The 13,679-nt window shown below is 50.7% G+C and overlaps 1 pseudogene; it reads left to right on the forward strand.

The window, feature by feature from the left end:
* Positions 1–6,618: 6,618 nt before the first annotated feature.
* On the forward strand, positions 6,619–12,416 carry LOC149325788 (uncharacterized; annotated as a pseudogene).
* Positions 12,417–13,679: the final 1,263 nt, after the last annotated feature.

Here is a 13,679-nt window from a genome sequence, read left to right on the forward strand (position 1 = left end):
CGCAAAACGCAAAAAGCAAATTTTGAAGCTAATGCAGGCAAAGAAGGTGACCCAGGAAGAAGCCGATGAGGCTTGGAAGACAGTTGTAGACCGGAAAGAACGCGAAACGAAAAAGGAGCGGCTTCTAGAGCTTGTGCGGAAAGCGCAGAGAGGGGCTCGGCACAAAAAAGGAAGCCGAACAAAGAGAGCATGAACTGCTGAAGAAGAAACTCGAGATATAAGTTATTCGAATGTATACGGGGCGCTGTTCCTTCAGGTAGAAAGTCCAAAATGAAGGACCTTCTGCAGCCGTTTAGAGTGGGCGAGGTATTAGCACTTTTTCTCCAACCTTCAACGCACATGCGGAAGAGGAGGCTTCGAAAAGGACGAATGGCCACAAAAATTGCTGACCGTACTTTCATGCGAGGCTTCCGAGGTAGTCGCACGCCTTAGCAACAACGATGCACAGGACTACGACCAGGTGAAAGCGGCGCTGTGGCGGAGATACCGTCTGTCGACTGAAGCATTTCGCCAGCGGTTTAGACATGTGAGGAAGGGTACAGAGTCCCACCAAGAATTTTCTTATCAGATTAAAGCTAACCTGAAAGAATGGCTGAAGAGCGCAGGTGCGTATGAAGAACGCGACAAAGTGGTCGGGTGCATTTGCCTGGGGAAATTCTATCGACGAATTCCGAATTATACTAGGCTCTGGGTGCAGGACAGAATAACTGAATTAAATCTGGACAATGCAGCCGAACTGGCTGCATAAAAGCGACAAAGCAGACATTGGTTCCCGCCAGCCCGAAGGAAGGAGATTTCCTCCTTCTAGAAACTTCGAAAGGGAACTCCCGCAGGTACGGGAGAGATTAATGGAGATCCAAGATGAGTCGTCCAAATCAGCACAATTGTCTGAGTCGCGTGGTGAAAGCACAGGCGCGGTTGAGGCACGAAAGGCCGTGATTTGTTTTAACTGCAAAGAACGAGGCCATTTGGCTAGAAACTGAAAAAAGAAAGTCGTTTTCGCTAGTATTCAGGACTCTGACGGAAGACTGCAGCGTTTGCAGCCATAGATGCAGCAGCTGTTAATAAACGACAAGAAATGCAGAGTTCTCGGAGATTCTGCGGCCACCATGGATGTGGCTCACCCGCTTTGCGCTTCTCGTTAGCATTTTACTGGGGAATGCGCGATGATGATGAAGAAACTTTATTTCCGTCAGAAGAAGACCCGTGCCCCCTGAGGGTCCGCGCGCAGGCGTCCGTGAAGGGGCAGCGTCGCAGCTGGAAGACTAGCAACGATATAGTCGCGCAGCTTCTGCTGCCAGGATCCGGCAGGTGGCAGAACAGCAAAGTGTCTGCCTGCCACTTGCGAATGTAGTCATTGAAGGCCCATTCGGAAAATTGTACACTGAGGCGGCAGTTTTCGCTAGCCTACCTGACCATTTTCCATCTGTTTTCTAACAAATCCGAGCAGATGCTGAAGGAAAGAGGGCAGTCGTTATCCGGTAACACAGCGTGCATGGCGCTAACACGTGAGGGCACGTCAACTCACAGGAAAGCTGAAACGCGCAACGCCAGTTGCATCGTCAGTAGATGCAACATATGCGGAACCAAGGAGTATTTCGACAGGGTTTCAGCCTCACGCTTCAGATGCCGAGGGTCAGGGGAGAGAGAGAACTGAGAGCACAGAAGAAGCTGCCGTACTAGCTGAAGAAAACCCGGACGTAGGATCTGTGTTGACTCCTGCGTACGACATTTGGAAGCAGCTCGCTAAGCTAGACAAGGCGACGCTTGTTACCAAGCAGAAGAGTAACGCTTCACTGAGCACTCTGCTAAAGAGTGTCAAACAAGGCTGCTCCAGAAAGAACATTTAGTTCTAAGAAAAAGAGGGTCAAATGTACCGCCAATACTGTGACACTAAAGGACGAGTGTACGACCAATTGTTGGTCTCGCAGAAGTATCGTAAACAGCTTCTCGACATTGCACACAGCAACGCTTGGCCAGGTCACTTCGGCATGCGAAAAACGAAAGCGAGGTTAGTACAGGAGTACTACTGGCCCGGTTGCTGGAAGGAAATCGAGGACTTCGTTCGATCGTGCGACACGTGAAAAAGGATTGTAAAGTCCACTGACAAGTGGAAGGCGCCCATGAAATTGGTCCCCATAATTACTGAGCCATTCCGTCCGCTCGTTATAGACATCGTAGGCCGCTGCCTGCAGCGGAGTCGGGTCACCGCTACGTTTTGACCGCGCTATGCGTCGCCACAAAATTTCCAGAAGCAATCCCCTTTAACCTTTTGTATAAAGCTTCGTCTTCCCGCAACTTCGCATCTCTGTTGACTCGGCCCGACACCACGCCGGAGGCACCGATGTCGCGGACCAAGTTCCAACTGCCCTCATCGCTGAGCTCCTGACACTGCTAACTAAGAAGCACGCGAAATTTGACTGGAGCCAAGAGCAAGATGAGTTTTTCTCAATGCTGAAGCGTTTGCTTACAACTGACCCAGTTCTTGCCCTGTACGACCCGAATGCAGAAACAGAACTCCCCATGGATGCCAGCTCAAAGGGACTGGCAGCCATGCCTTTGTAGCGAGAGCTACATTGGTCACAGCTTCGCCGTTTCGCGTACCTCCAACAGATGCAGTTCGGCACATGCGCGAGGAGCTGAGTGACGTCACTACGCGCGCCGCCGCCTCGCAAGCTGTGGGTACGCACGGCGCGCGCTACTGCGCATGCGCAAGGAGGCTGCGTCGCTGTATAAATGCAGGGTGATACAGCCGCAGGGTATAGCCGCTTGCCATGGAGAAGGAGAGCCGGGCCGCTGCCGAGCGGCGCTGGGGACTGCACAATCTCAACTCGTCCGACCCCGAGGTTGCTGCCTGGCGGCTGGCCACCAAGAACAGGAAGAACGAACGTCTCAAGGTCAAGCGAGAGGCTGAGACGCCCGAGCAGAGAGGAACGCCTGATCAAGAGACGACGTCAGGACGCGGAGCGGAGTGCCCCGGCCTCGCTGGAACGCGATGGGGCAATGGAGGACGACGTGAAGGCTCGCCGTGTAACCGATCGCGTCATTAGACTGAGTGAAAGCGCGAGTGCGACTCGGATGCTCGAAGCGGACTTTAAGAACAATCCCTTTGGCTTTGCGCGAAACCAAAGCTAAACGACAAGGTGTAACCAAGTTTAACCTGTACCTCTCGCTACGTATATCCGGCCACAGCTGAGCTAAGCCGCTGCTAATTTTTCGCAGCGGAGGGAAAGTGAGGATAAATGGCGCCTTGTGTACTGTGTGAGTAAGAAGACGACGGAGACTGAAAGCATTTGCCACTCATCAAAACTGGAGCTGATGGCCATTGTGTGGGCTGTCGACAGATTGTGGTCCCTTTTATTGGGAATACATTCACCGTCGTGACTGACTTCCAGGCTCTTGTGTACCTGAACGCGCAACGCACGCAGAAGCCCCAAATCGACCGCTGGTACTTGTCGTGCTCGTCGACCAAGCGACGCAAGGCCGCTCCAGCAGCCCTTGCCTCCTCCGCGTATACTCGCCGCCCGCTTCCAAGAAAGCCCCGTCGACTAACGCATTCCCCCATCCCCCTGACTGGCACCATGCCGTGACCATCCGCGCTCCCACAGCAGTGGAAGCGCTATCTTGTACACTCGCCCTCTCTCTCTCTCTCTCTCCCTCTACTGCAATAAACCTCCAGTCTCCACCCAACAACTGTGTTGAGAGGTTCCTCGCATGCGGGGCTCCCACGCCCCGAATTAACACAACCATTAACAGTACTAATTCAGGAATTTGATTTCCCTACGAAACACCGACCGGGAGCGCAGATGATGCATGTGGATTCCCTCACCCGGAACCCTTTGGAACCTCCCGTAGACACCTTTTGTGCAATGATGGGATGAGAAGCTGGATGTACTTGCGGTTGGGACATTCGACGGCCATATACTGACTATCCAGAGAGATGACAAGGAGCTGAGAGAAATAATCAAGATTTCAGAGAAACCGAAAAATGAACGCACGAAGGAAGAAACTACAAGGGTTGACGGCTATGCACTAGGCAACGCGAAACTTGTGAGAATCGACCATGGAAGCCAAGTCGGCAGGATCGTTGTGCCATAGTCGATGAGGAAGGCAGTTGTTGTGAGGAGTCATAACCTACGGGGACATTTTTCAAATGACAGAAAGATTGCAAAAATCAAGGAAAAATTTTGGTTCCCTAGGATTCACTGATATGTGCGAAGACATATCGTTTAATGCTTTGAATGCATTTACAACAAAGTGCCAGGAGGAAAGAGACCAGGACTTCTTCACCCCATCCCGCCCGGAAGGCGACCGTTTGACGTCTTCCATATGGACCATTTGGGGCCTTTCGTGAGCAGTAGAAGAATCAATTTTTGTTGGTTATCGTCTCCAACCTGACCAAGATTCTGAAGTTATTCACCACTGTAGACACGTCCATGAACCATGTTCTTCACGCACTCGAAGAACTAATATATGAGAGAGGACTACCGGCGACGGTGATAACAGACCTTGGGAGTTGCTTCATATCAAAGGAGTTTGAGAAGTTTTGCAACAAGATGACAATAAAACACGTTCTGAACTCCACGCGCCATCCCAAGGTAAACAGGGAAGCGGAAAGGGTTAACCGCACTGTGTTGCCAGTCATCACAACATTGATTAAATATGATCACCATCGTGACTGGGATCAACGGCTAACGCAAGCAGAGAGCTTCATGAATAATGCTGTAAACCAACCCACGAACAAAACGCAGTTTGAGCTACCGCATGGCTGCAGGCCAGACTTCTATGCTGCAGCATTGGAACAGCTCAGTGCAACCACAGATCCGCGTGAGGACCCAAACGATCTTCGGGCTAACGCTGGAGCTCGGATTCTGAACAAGCAGCAGCAAAGCAAGCAAGCCTACGATGCCGACACTTCCCCGCAATGCTCTATGAAGTGGGAGAGGGGGTTTTCATGAAAAGAGCGCCGCAGCAAACAGGAAACCCGACAAAAACACAAGTAAAATACCGAGGGCCGCTTGTTATAACTGAAGTCCTGCAGTCGGACACCTATGGAATTGCTGACTTAGCAAGGCAAGGCAAGAATGGATTTTTGACGACTGCGCACGAGTCGCAGCTAACGGGATGGCCAATGACAGACAGCGGCACCAGAGATGATGACGACAATACTTCGGAGGAGGAAGATGAAGATAACGAGCGCAGTGACACGGGAGAGACCTGCTTGAGTGCTCGACCTCAGAGAACGCGACGACCTCCCGAAAGGTTTCAGACGAACTGAGGAACTACATGAAAAAAAAACCTTGTCTGAAGGAGGTAGGAAGTCGCATTTAGCCAGTGTTTCTACTTATTTATCGTTCTTTGAGTGCATCTAAATAAGTGTTGTTTTATACCGTGTGAGCAAAAAATGTTTGATCTGTCGATATACGTGCACTGCATTTTATGAAAACTGTATCTCTTGTGCTTGAGTGCTTTTGAATTTTTTTTTGCTTCATGTATGTGCTTCCAAACGATGAGGACGTCAAACAAGTCAGGATGCCCGAGTGTTATCGGGTGTCATTTTCATGGCTTGCATTTGTTTCTCTGACTACCATCTATCCTTTTTTTTACGAGCGAAGTGGTGCGGGTCGTTTCGCCTGTTCGAGAGTCCGTGGGCGACAGCTGTGGCAGTGCGCGCTGTGCCCCGAAGCAGTGTTCCCGTTTTCGAAGGGACAGCCGAGGCTCGGACGCGGACCACTCCCAGCCCCGGCGTTTCTTGGAAGGGAGGATCTTGCACGTGTTCGTCCTTTCTGTGTGTGTTTGTGTTTTCTGAACGCATTTGTGTGTTTGTACCTGTGACAGTGTCAACTTTGACAGACCGCAGACAACCCTGTGTGCGGCCCAGAGCCGGAGCGGAAAACGAGCATAACGTTTTCTGCGTTAGTGTGTCCGAGCCTGTGCACGAGCGGTACATTGAGCGAAAAGATTTTCTTAGGGTTCATTTATTTATTTTTATTTACAAGATACTGCCGGCTTCAGTTTGAGGCCTTAGGCAGGAGTGGCCATATCAATAATACATCAAGAAAACGAACATAACACAAAAAAAGAAAGAAACATTGCAAGAATTTAAGTGAGAAGAAGAGACGAAATCCAGCAGTAATAATAGTAGGGTGTGCGTAAGTAGGGCATTGCATCTTGTGTATATATTAAACTTCCTTATTCTTATGTGTGACTTATAGTCCGTCTTTCTATATATATTGTATATTTAATCTTTCCTTTTATATTTGCCAAATAAGCTAACAGATGGGAGGGCTTATGCAGGAGTGACTGTATGTCAGGCATGTCTACGTAATTAAACAGGATTCTGACAGCGGTCGTGGTGTCTCACCAAGTCTGCGTTCATAAGGTGATAAGTCATAATAGAGTGATTGCGGCGGCTTATTCAATATTTTTACTTCAGTTTCCAAGCACATATCGCTGTGCTATTTCAGGATTGTAGACGTCGCCCCATATGTCACCACAAACACTCAAGCAGGTAAGGTTAAGTGAGCAGAAAGGCCAGTGCTTCAGGCAACAAAATTTTTACCTCAGGGCATATCTATCCAGGAACACGCAAACCCAGAAGCAACCCTTTCACAGACAATGTCCTCACCCTCCTCACGTGCTCAATCACCATTGAGAAAGTCCCCATGCCTGCAGGTAAAACACAGTGAATCCGAAAGCTAGTGTTTCGAGCAAATGAAAAGGTTCCTACTTCAGGAAATTAGTGTGACGCAGTATCTCAGCCAACCGGTCACCTCACCTAACCGGTCACCTCACCTACATGCAAATCCCCCTGCAAGCACTTGCAGACTCCAACAAGAAAGTCCCCACGCAAGCTAAAGCAGGTGAGATGCTGTAGATAAACAGGTAGAACCTCAGGTCAAAAGTATTTTTGCTTCAGGGCATGTCTACACCACAAACCTCCAGCTCAGTAGCAGCATCATCGTGAAAATTTCCACGGAAGTGCTTGCTGGTAACACAGAAGTTCAGATCACGCGCTGTCGCGAACTGGGGCCATCGGGCAGCGCACACCCAGCAGCCACAGCTTGGCCCTCCTCGGTTTTCTTCGTAGCTTTTTGTTGGGGTTCCTCGAGCGGCCACCACCCGGGCGCCGTTCGAATGGGTTTGTTTTCAACAAATGTGGTGGAGTGCATCCACAACGGCAGTTAGCAGACTGCAGCGTAGCCGGCTGCAAGAGGACGAGGCCTTGCGAGGTCGCGTTCTAGCAGCAAAAGGGAGCCGATCCGCGGATCCCTGGGGCTTCGAGAGGGGGTAGCGTGTAAATTTATGGCTTTTAACGGCAGACCGCGTGACGGACGGAATGCCTCAGTGACGAGCAGCGAATTGGGGAGCGCGACCAGGGCAGTGCATGCAGTTCGGATTGGGTGTTCGCCTTCCCTGTGCTTCACTGGAATTTTTGTGCGTTTGTGTCTCTGTGCTGTAACCAAGCGGAAATGCGTAACGTCTTCTTGCAATTCGCGCAGTGCTCACGAGACAACAACCGCGTGAGCACCGGCGTGCTATTGTCTCCTTTAGTTTTAACGAAATTCTCCTGACTGGCTCTGACAAGCGCATTTCCTCTTGGTTACAAAAGGGGTCCCCCGAATGCTGGGCAATGGGATTTCAGGGCGAGTTTTGGCACGAAAACGAGGGAGATCGCGAGAGGCAGGAGAGACCAGCCGGCACCGGAGGAGAGACCCGGCGTGGTCGGGGAGATCGGAGGGCAGGTCGCTGGTGAGCGCCTGTGCAGCACAGTTCACAGTGTCACGAAGAAGTTGTCAAGTCTGCTCCGCAGCGTGTCGCCGGATCACCGAACCATCAGGAGACTTCAAGATCACTGTAAGGTCGTCGGGCGCACCCGCGTGTACGCGTTTCTTTTGCTTGTGTTTGCTTGTGTTCGAGAGGTTCATTGGGCGAAGCAAGGAAACGGGACCTACTAGACAGAGAAGACGAACAAGAGCAACACCTAAAGTTTTACTAGCGCAGCCTGCGACAGGATCACCGTTTCCTGTCAGACTTCGGCGAACTTCAGGCGTTTCGAGGACGAAGACGATCGGGCCGACGGACCATGCCTGAGAAACGTCTCCGCCGGAAAGAGGACAACAGCTGAAGAATTATCACAGCATAGTGGCCAATGGACCGAGCCAGCTGTGCTTACCGTGCCGACGGACGGGCGCATGGACTGCTGAAGTACTAGCGACGCAGCAACAAGAGGCGACCAGCACTGCGGCCAACGGACCGAACCACCGGTACTGAGCGCTTCAAGGTTCAAGGGAAAAACAGATCAGCGCTGAGCGACTGACGACGCAGCAGTCATCGACTCCCAGCGCAGTGATCGACGGAGGCAACAAGCGGCTCTGGGTGTGTCAACGGACCGACACATTAGCGCTGACGGACTAGCGTTACAACAGCCGCAGAGTTCCGGCTCGACGGACAACGGATTGAGCCAGCGGTGGCATTAAACCACAAGAGGCACATCGGCCGCTGACGGACTAGCGGTGTACTTTCGCGTTCGCCCTGCCTCACATCGAGCAGCGGCAACGGAAAGCAGCGAGAGCTACGGGCGGCAAGGGACGGAGACTGTGCCTAAACTCGACCGGAGGGAGAGACGCAAGGTCAACAGACGCCGGTGTCCCGGGGACGACAGGGCATGCATTTCCTGTAGGAAGGTGAGTGGTCTCTCTGCTGGTCCTCGGAACCCACTGACGCGGAGTTGAGGCGTTAAGGCGAGTCACAGGTCTTTTGTATGATCCTACGTAGCGGTGCAGTGGTGGTAAAAATGAATACAGATGAAAGTGGTAGTAACGCCACAGAGTCTAGCATAGATTAATTGACGGGGAGAGGAAGTGTGACGGGAGCAGCGAAGGCGACAGGTAATGCAGCAGATTCAGATGCGGCCATGCGGCGGCTGGAGATGGAGATGGAACTGGAGTTGAGGAAAACTACGCTGCTTATCGAGCGAGAAAGAACCCGGCAGTTGGAGCTGCAAACCGGTTCAACACAGGGCTCGCGAGCGGGCGGGCGGCAAACGCGCGAAAAGACACTTGCGTATTTCGCTAAGCGTCTAAAGAGTTTGCTGACCCAAATTCCGAAAGATCCAGAAGTGCCGGTATAGCTTGAGGGGATCGAGGGCATTTTTCGCTCATATAAGGTGCCGGACGAGGTTAAAAGCCATTTATTTTTGCCTCTCGTAAGTGGAAGGATCTCACACCTTTTCTCCAAGCTCTCTACAGAAGAGCTCGACAGGTACGATCAGGTGAAAAAGAGAATTTTGTCCGAGCTCCGTCTGTCCCCGGGTGACTACCTCAGGCAGTTCCGCAACGCCGTGCCGGCGCTAAACGAGACCTGGCAACACTTCGCGTCGAGAATTGAGAGCTACTATGTTTTTTACATGTCGGCACAGGGAATCAAAACGCTCGAGGACCTCACTGCGCTGTACGTGGCAGACCAAATGAAGCAGGCGCTAAGCACAGAGGCCTACAAATATGTCAAGAGAGAGGAAGGAGACAGCTGGGTTAAGCCTCACGAAGTAGCGAAGCTAGTGGAGGCGTACGAGGATTGTGAGGGAAAAGGATCGGGAAAGAGGCAAACATTCGCTGCCGAAAGCCCCACCAGGGTCCACAAACCATCGTCTCCGCAAAAGTCCGCCCCAGCTTCCCGGGAAAAGTCGCCTCCTTCGAAATCCTTGGCATGCTTCAATTGCAACGGCCCACATTTTGCGCGGTCATGCCCTAAGAACCAAGGAGCAGAAAAGCGTGAACGGGGTAGCGCAGGCTGATTATAACGTCGCTGACAGCTGTAGCGGAGGAGCTACGGATATTGCCGAGCGGAGAGCTAACGTTGATGTTCAGTCCAGAGCGGAGCCACCCAGGACAGAAGAACTAAATTCGCCAAAGTACGTTGACTTGAAATGCGGCGACGTGGTTGTGAGAGCGCTAATCGACACGGGCGCCGAAATCACAGTGATCAAAGAGGGCGCTATACTTAGCAACGGAGGATGTTGGCAACACCACGCTTGTTGCCGCGTTTGGTGCTAAAGTAGTAGCAAAACTAGCTCAGGTACCACTTGTCTTAACAACGGGTGACAGTCGGCAGGTCAAAGGAGCTGCACAGCTGCTATGCGCTGTAACGAAGGAGCTGGCGTCGAAAGACGCAGACTGCTTGCTCTCCAAAGGGGCTTGGCACCTGCTTGAACGGACACGAAGCAGCGCTTGCAAAATGCCCGGCAATAGAAGTAAGGTGGCGAAAACCTTAGATGCAGGCAGCTGGCAGGTCGAAGAGTCTCAGTCCTCGGAGAACAGCGAGACAGATCTGAGTACAGATGAGGTACGCGTAGCGGTAAACGAGACGCTCGCCGAGGAACCGAGACCACAACAGAATCGGGTATCCTGCGAGGCGCAGCGATTGGACCAAAGCCTGGCAGATGCTTTGCCTGTGGTGACTGGAACCAAAGACAAGAGCCGCGATCGCCACCTGTGGATTCCGAGGGCTGGTAGAGGGACCACTTCAGTGGTTGTTGTCATGTAAGATGCATCGGCACGGTGCCATGTTATACGCCTTGCATGTGGCGACTACCTGTTTGTATCATGTAACACGGCACCGCATTGTTTTTTGAAACAGTTGTATTCTGAGCATTAGGGTAGTGGTAACGACGACCTTTAATTATGTTACATATCGTGTGCAACAACGAGTGACGTTGTTGCAACGATCTTCGAAGGGGCGTGTAAGGTCGTAGCGCGCACCCGCTTGTACGCGTTTCTTTTGCTTGTGTTTTTTATACAGGTGCACCCGAGCCGCTTCGCTGGGACGCCGGGCGTCCCGGGCGGGGAGGAAACTTTTGTTTGTCTTTTGTATGCTGTTTGGAGTTGTGTTTAGTACAGCAGCACCCCCGAGCCGCGTCGCCGGGTCGCCGCGCGCCTTCGGGGGCGGAACTTTCATTTGTCATTTGTTTGTCGTGCGGAGCGGGCCCCCTGACTCCTTAAGCGAGACGGACCGCACGTTCATCACCGGCATTTTGAGCTGTTTGATTCCGGGGGTGAACTCGCACTTCGCGTGGAGTGAACATTGAGTGTGCTACTGGTTTTGTCGGGTCTTGTAGCACCGACATGTAAAGCGCCGTGTGTCTCCGTAGACGGCGCCACTTCGCGCATGTACGGGGCTCCGGACGCCTTCGACAAACCACACCTCGCACATATGTTAGGTGCCTGGGTTTGCGTTGCTTTTCTTTACCGGATGTCGGAGCCACTTGTCGTAAATTTGCGCTTCTCCGCAGGAATGGGTTTCCTAACTTGCGGACCGGAGCCCAGACGCGCCGGCGCCCCCGCCCCGTCCGCGGTACATGGATTCCCCGAAACCGGGGGAAAGTGTCCTTGGGAATATGAGAGCGCTGGACGAATAATTGCTTCTTTGTGGAAGAAACCCAGCCGCGGCCGCGAGCTCTGAGCGGGCGGCAGTTGAGTTCGGAACTCGGTAGGAGACGGACTTCCTCCCGCATGCTCGCTTAGGACGACGGACTGTCCTAAGTCCAGGGGCGGCCCAGCTCAGTTATTCTTTTCTATGCTGCTGTCATCATTATAACTGTACTGTACATTTTGTTGTAATCAAGTGTTAATTAAATAAGTGTTCTCAGTTAATCCGGCTAATTCGAGAGGTTCATTGGGCGAAGCAGGGAAACGGGACCTACTAGACAGAGAAGAAGAAAAAACAGAACAAGAGCAACACCTAAAGTTTTACTATCATCATCATCGATCTGTCGATCACGAACATCGATCGATCATCATCCATTCATTCAAAATTAACTACATAAACTACATGCACTGTCTATCTGACACACTCTTTCTGCCTCATCAGACGTCTACGCCTATTCTTGCAAGCTGAAGGCTGTACAATGAGGACCAATGTTCAACAAGCACAGCCAAGCAGCAGTGAAAGTGCAACATAAGGTATGCATATGCAGATTATTCCGGAAGCTTAGTTGTTGACAGCTCCAGCAAAAAGAAAGGAGTAAGCCACGATCACCCGTACATTGCTTCACAGTCTCCAAGACCTCGACTGCTTAGAGTCAAGAAAAAGCTCTGTCACGCGAAAAAAACTATTCAGTCACACACCAGTTAAAATAAACGAAGAAGAGAATGACTGACCTCAGAAACCTTCTAAATGAAATGAAAGAAAAACTGATTTCTCCGAATGGACGAGAAGCACTGGAGGCATTTGGAGAACTACCAGAGAGCTTGTAAAAAGCTGGCGCTGTAAGAAGACCAAAGCAGCATCATGAAGACGATACAATGAGAAGGTGAGGAAGTTCATTACCACACTCAATTATCAATATCCAAGGACATATGAATATGTGGCTAGCATTTTGCCATTGCCAAGCAGGCAGACCATTCATACCTGGCTGAAAGTGATTGGTGCATGGCAGGGTTTACAAGCGAAGCACTCAATCATCCTAAATCATTTGAAACAAAAAATGAACGAGAGCACCTTTGCCGCCTGATGCTGGGCGGAATGAATATTAGGAAAAGGTGTGAGACGGACACTAATACAGGGAAACTAGTTGGCTACGTTTACTTGAGGAACAGTCAGAGTCCAGTGGACATAGATGACTCATCATTAGCTGGAGATGCACTCGTGCTCACGGCAGTCGGTGTGGCAGCTGCATGAGAAATTCCCTTCGGCTATTTCCTCACCAATGGACTCAGTGGGGAGCAACTGAAAAATATAGTAAATGAAGCCATCAAGCAGTGACACAATGTTCGCTGAATGTCGTTGCAATTGTGTCCGATGCCGTTATGTGCGATGCTCTAGTTGCTAGTTATTCATTGACAAGCTGCGTGACTGTCGGATCCGTGAAGGCACTAAAGCGAGCAGTTTGTGGCGGGTTTCCCCCATCCCTGCAACCAACCAAGGGCCATGTCCCTGATATTCGATGCTGCCCATGGGTTAAAATTACTCAGAAACCTCCCCGGGTTACAAGAAAACACTGGATAGCAATGCATATGGAATAAGATATTAATGGTTGATAAAATGTAATTTGCCTCTAATATATTAATTGTTTTTTGCAGTCATTTGAATGGGACTTCATTGAAAACTTGCATATCTGCAAGAAGCTCTAGGTCTTCGAGCAGCAAATAAGCTCCCTGGGTCCGTATTGAATACTACAGACAAAAATGAAAGTGCGACTGGCTGCACAAACATTTAGTGGATTAGTGAGCAAGAGCCTAAAGTTTGCCCACGAGCTTGGAATTAAAAACTTCAATGGGTTTGGTGGAACTACAGAATTTTTTGCTGACGTTGATCGGTGAGTTCCCAAGTAAACTTCTCAACTGCATAAGTAATGCAATCTACCTTTAATGTTTCTTTCAGGGCCTTTGATATATTAAATTTGCGCAGTCCAACTGCAATGGATTTGAAAGCACTGCTCCGAGCAGCAACATTCACTTTTCAAAAGCAGACGATGATCAAACTATCAACAAGGCTCAAGTCTCTGCGTCATCAATCTCGTGAGCTTTTATGCATCTCGGGGACGAGAATGTTTGTCATAAGTTTGGCATTGTCGTTGAGGAGTGTTGCAGAACTCGCCCAGAAGCTCTTCGATTCCACAGCTTGCAGGTAGGACTGCATATTGTGTTTGACATACTATTAATGCATGTGAATACACAAGT

This window comes from Amblyomma mixtum, chromosome 10, assembly GCF_055824585.1.
Source record: "Amblyomma mixtum isolate Tamu chromosome 10, ASM5582458v1, whole genome shotgun sequence".
Lineage (NCBI taxonomy): Eukaryota > Metazoa > Arthropoda > Arachnida > Ixodida > Ixodidae > Amblyomma > Amblyomma mixtum.